This window comes from Octopus bimaculoides, chromosome 24 (assembly GCF_001194135.2).
Source record: "Octopus bimaculoides isolate UCB-OBI-ISO-001 chromosome 24, ASM119413v2, whole genome shotgun sequence".
Lineage (NCBI taxonomy): Eukaryota > Metazoa > Mollusca > Cephalopoda > Octopoda > Octopodidae > Octopus > Octopus bimaculoides.
This window is the reverse complement of record NC_069004.1, coordinates 26,635,080-26,640,380: the sequence shown is the minus strand read 5'-3', so window position 1 is coordinate 26,640,380 and position 5,301 is coordinate 26,635,080. Positions and strand designations below refer to the sequence as shown.

Sequence of the window (5,301 nt, the reverse complement as noted above, 5' to 3'; positions counted from 1 at the left end):
CATTTAGGAATCAATAAATTGAGTACCAATGAAACACTGGGGTCGATGTAATCAAATAAGCCCCCCAGCCAAATTTAACGGCTTGTGTTTGCAGTAGAAAAGAATTATTATTATTATTATTATTATTATTATTATTATTATTATTATTATTATTATTATTATTGTTATTATTAAATGAACCAAAAATTATCTTGATTAACATTACACCTGTAATGAAGAGAAAATGGCCATTAGTTTTGATGATTATCGTGCATATTCATACAGTAATCTCATCTGTGTATAAGTCGCGCCTCATACTTTGCATAGAAAAGTTGTTAGTCGCACGCTTGATTTATTTTTTGATCGAAGTTATGTACAAAATGTGCGTCTTATACACGAGTAAATTCAATAATTCTTGTTAAGAAAGGCAAAGAAAGAAACTACTTTGAAATTGATTCCAAATTTATGAAGTCATATTCTGGGTGGAAGGTATGCATCTCGGGGTGTATGTTTTCTTTGGTATATGCGTGACTATTGGAGTGAATTAATGATTGTAGGACTCCTGTAACCAATGGTGCTAAGGAAAAACAACTGAGATTTTAAAGAATTAATGAATAAACACAAGCGGCCGAATTGGGTTCCTTCGAAGGATGTCCAGAGTAATGTTACCCGATAGGGTGCGTATTTCGGAGATAAGGGTTAAGGTTGATCCATGACTTCTCCACATTGAGAGGCCATAGCTCCGGTGCCATGGGCATATGATTAGAATGTCGTAAAAAAGATTGGGAAGACTGATTCTTCAAACCGAGTCAACCAGCAGGAGAACTAGGGAGCAGACAACGAAAGAGATGATCGGATGATATCCAGAGTCTCAAATGGTCCTTATTTTAAAGACGCCGAAATGTTGAAAGGCAAATTCGACCTGGGAGGATTTTAAAATCAGAATGTAAGACCAGAAAAAAAATGTTATTAAGCATTTTGTCCGGCGCGCAGCCGACTCTGCCAGCGAGATATTTAAACAAACTAAAATATATTAGTGATTTTAAATTCTCAAACGCAAGATAATGCTAATAATATAGCCTGAACAGGGTCGCCAAGGCCGCCTACACTTTTTTCTGCAAAATAGGGGTAGCTTATCCTATTCAGGCTATACTATTAGCATTATCCTGCGTTTGAGAATTTAAAATCACTTCTTTAACTTTCTAAGACATCTCAACGCTTCTAAAAGCAAATTTCGTTTGTTTGTTTACGTTTATCGTAATTTGAATTTAAAATATATTAGTTTCAAATTTTGACCCAACGCCAGACATTTCAGGGAAAGGGGTATGTCGAATACATCGACACCAGTGCTCACCTGGCACTTATTTTATCGTGCCCCAAAAGGACGAAAGGCAAAGTAAACCTTGACGAAATTTGAACTGAGGACGTTAAGACGGACGAAAGGCCGCCGAGCATTTTCACCGGCATGCTAATGATTCTGCCATCACGCCGCCTTAGCAACCTAAAGCATATGGGTTTCAGAATTTGGCACAAGGCCAGAAAGTTTGAGGTTGGAGACTATTGATTACATCGAACCCAGTGTTCAGTTGGTACTTATTCTACTGACCCCGAAAGGATGAAAGGCAAAGTCCACCTGGGCAGAATTTGAGCTTAGAAAGAAAAGCCGGACGAAATACCGCTAAGCATTTTTTCCCGGCGTGCTGACGATTTGAGTAGTATACCACCTTAGCAAATTACGATATGTTGTTTCAAATTTGTGAACAAGGCCAGCAATTACGGAGGAAGGTGACAGTCAATTACATCGACCCCACTATTCAACTGGCACTTATTTTATCGACCTCGAAATGTATTAAATGCAAATTCGACCTGGTGGAATTTGAACTTACAACGTAAAGACGGACGGAATTCCGTTAACAAATTTCCCCCGGAGCACTGAGAATTCTGCCTGCTCACCGCTTAAACAGACTAAAATATATTAATACAATATAAGTGTTCTTACGAAGTAATACACCGACACAGCTAGAGCTAATAGTACAGTTCAATAATTTGGCACAAGCTTCTATATTGTTACAAGATATTAATAACCTGGAAAAATTATGCATACCAATTATACTAATACTTTCGAAGAGTTGAAAGTATAGTTTAAACCTTGTAGCTCATACATAGTTAATGGATTTTACATAGTCTGGTAGCTTTGAATTTATGGAGAGTAGGAAGGAAGATTGTCATTAATTAGACTCAACATTCCATTTGCTTTATATATCTCTAGAGTTTGGTTTATGTATTTATTTAATTATTTATTTATTTTAGATTGCAATTGGTGAACTATAACGTCGATGGCTACATGTTTGCAAAATGGCCGATCATTGTTTTACTGTAGTTATTACAGCGACTGTAACAAGAGTGTTTCCATATAATTCGGTTGAGAATAAATTCTTTCCAATACTTGACACATGGTCAGCAATTTTAAGGGAGTCAGCAAATCGATTATTACATCGACTCCGGTATTCAACTGGTGCTTATTTTGTCGACCCCGAAAGGGTAAAAGGCAAAGTAGACCAAGGGGGAATTATGCTACACATTTTGTACGGCGCACTAACGATTCAGCCAGATCGCTGCCTTAACAATATACTAATAATAAAGTAGTTGTATACTGTCAACTTAATATGACAGTCCCCTGAAGGGAATAATACTACTATTGGTTAGACCTAGGAAGCTGCACCGCTTCCTGTCGGCCTTGACACATTTCCTGTGTCCTTATGTTTACAAGGGGGAGACAAGCACCTCCACCCTAGGAAGCGGTGCAGCTTCCTAGGTCTAACCAACAGTAGTATTATTCCCTTCAGGAGAGTGTCACATTAAGTTTACAGCATACAACTACTTCATCGTATCACTACTGCATAAATCTCTCTGAGAGATTTTGAAATGTATTATTTCTAAATACTAATAATAGTTTCAAACTTTAGCAGAAGACCAGCAAATTCGGAGGAGAGGTTAAGAGGATTACATCGACCACACTGCTTATTTTATCGAACCCCATTGGCCAAAAAGTAAAGTCGACTAAGGTGGAATTTGAATTTACAACGTAATGACAGACGTAATGTTACCTAATCATTCTGTACAATGTACTAACGATTCTTTTCTACTCAAAGTACAAGGCTCGAAATTTTGGGGGAGGGGGCTAGTCGATTAGATGGACCAGTACACAACTGGTACTTAAATTATCGACCCCGAAAGGATGAAAGACAAAGTGGACCTCGGCGGAATTTGAACTCAGAACTTAAAGACAAACGAAATACCGCTAAGCATTTCGCCTGGCGTGCTAACGTTTCTTATTTCTTTATTACCCACAAGGGGCTAAACATAGAGGGGACAAACAAAGTAATTAAGTCGATTACATCGACCCCAGTGCGTAACTGGTACTTATTTAATCGACCCCGAAAGGATGAAAGGCAAAGTCGACCTCGGTGGAATTTGAACTCAGAACGTAACGGTATACGAAATGCCTCTAAGCATTTCGCCCGGCGTGCTAACGTTTCTGCCAGCTCGCCGCTTCATATTTGCTTCAGATTTTGGCACAAAATCAACAATTTTAAAGAAGGGATCGAGTTATTCGATTACATCGTCTCCAATACTCAGCAATAATTATTTCATCAATAATTATTTCATCGGCCCGAAAGAAGAAAAGGCAAAGTCGACCGTGGCGGAATTTGAACTCAGGACGTATAGACAAAGCTAATGCTGCTGCTGCTAAACAATTTTAAGGGAAAGAGTAAGTCGATTACACCGACTTCAGTATTGAACTGGTGGCTATTCGACAAAGTCGACAAAGGAGGAATTTGAACTCAGCTGGTAAAGAGAGATGCAATGCCGCTAAGTAAGGCGTGCTACCGACTCTGCCAGCTCGCTGCCTTATAATTGCAACACATTTTAGCACAAAACCACTCAATTTTAGGTTAGGGTCCGCGTTATTCCCTTACAGCAACCCCAGTGCTCAACTATAATTATTTTATCAACCCCTAAACGATGAAAGACTAAGTCGTCTAAGGCGGAATTTGAACTCAGATCATAAAGAACCGGAAGAAATAACGCTAAGCATATTATCCTACATGTTGACGATTTTGCAGTACAGAATAAATAACACCAACGAAGCAACGATGCGCATTTGCGTTTATGATGTTTGCTTTAGAGACCCATAGGTATGCGCAAATATAATTACATGAGAGTCAGTTAGAATCAATTAGAATAGAGTCAATTACCGCATGTTTTTCAGCGATAGAAACAAGAATGATTCTTTAATTCGATGGGGAATAAAATAGTCCCGAGTGGGGCAAGCATCTGTTTGAGTGTGTTTATGATATTCGCTTCAGAATCACGTAGCCTAGCGCTAATATAATTTCAGTAAAGTCAGTTATGCCGATCTTAGTTCATAATTTTATACATATCGACTAATCTTGAGGAAGATATCTTAGTTTAATTGGAGTTGTGCCAATTTGGAGAGTGAATACAAAAACTGACACCGATCTGTGGTGTGTAGACATTAATACATACCTACATACACACAGATATGTATGTATTTAAACATATATACATATACATGAATACACACACAGTCACGCATATAACAAAAATGCGGCTAGAGGAAGTCACATCTTTAATCGTAGAATCCCCCTCACAAAGCCGACAATTGTTATCAATATATATCTAGATACAGAAAATATCATTGAAATTAATATATCTGAAAATGCGTATAAGCACGATGTTTTCAATACGATCCAAACTCAGTTAAATTCAAGGTGAACTAACGAAATATTTCCAATGCACGAACGCAGAGAAAGACGACGTTGAGAAGAAAAATACCCTAAGAAAAGTTATTTTTTGATATATAATATGCATATATATTATATTATATTATATTATATTATAATATATTATATTGTCAAAGGCCGCAGAAGAATTGTCACAATTAAGCGCTTGTCTGATGTTGCTGAAAAGAGCTCAGTGTGGATATGGGCGAAGAGGAATGATCAATGGGCATATTTATGGATTCCCTTGGTTATTTACAGGAATAAAATGGAACAAAAGAACGACCCAGGTTCAAATCCTGCTGGAGACAGGATTTGCAATATAGCAGGAGGACATCTAGGAGTTATGGTGATCTGGGTGGGCCCGGCTCCCGTAGACTGTCAGGTATAAGGGTTGAAACATTTGACGGATGGGAGTTCTTCCTCTGAAGATCTCTCCTGCTCTGCGCCCGCCTTGCAGCGAATTTCTATTCTTTGTGTGGATATATATATATATATATATATATATATATATATA

General features: G+C 37.9%; 1 pseudogene; it reads left to right on the top strand.

Annotated features, from left to right (window-relative positions):
• The window catches only part of LOC128250681 (uncharacterized protein DDB_G0271670-like), a 55,877-nt pseudogene extending 50,702 nt beyond the window's left edge, over window positions 1-5,175 (top strand).
• The last annotated feature ends 126 nt before the right edge of the window (window positions 5,176-5,301 follow it).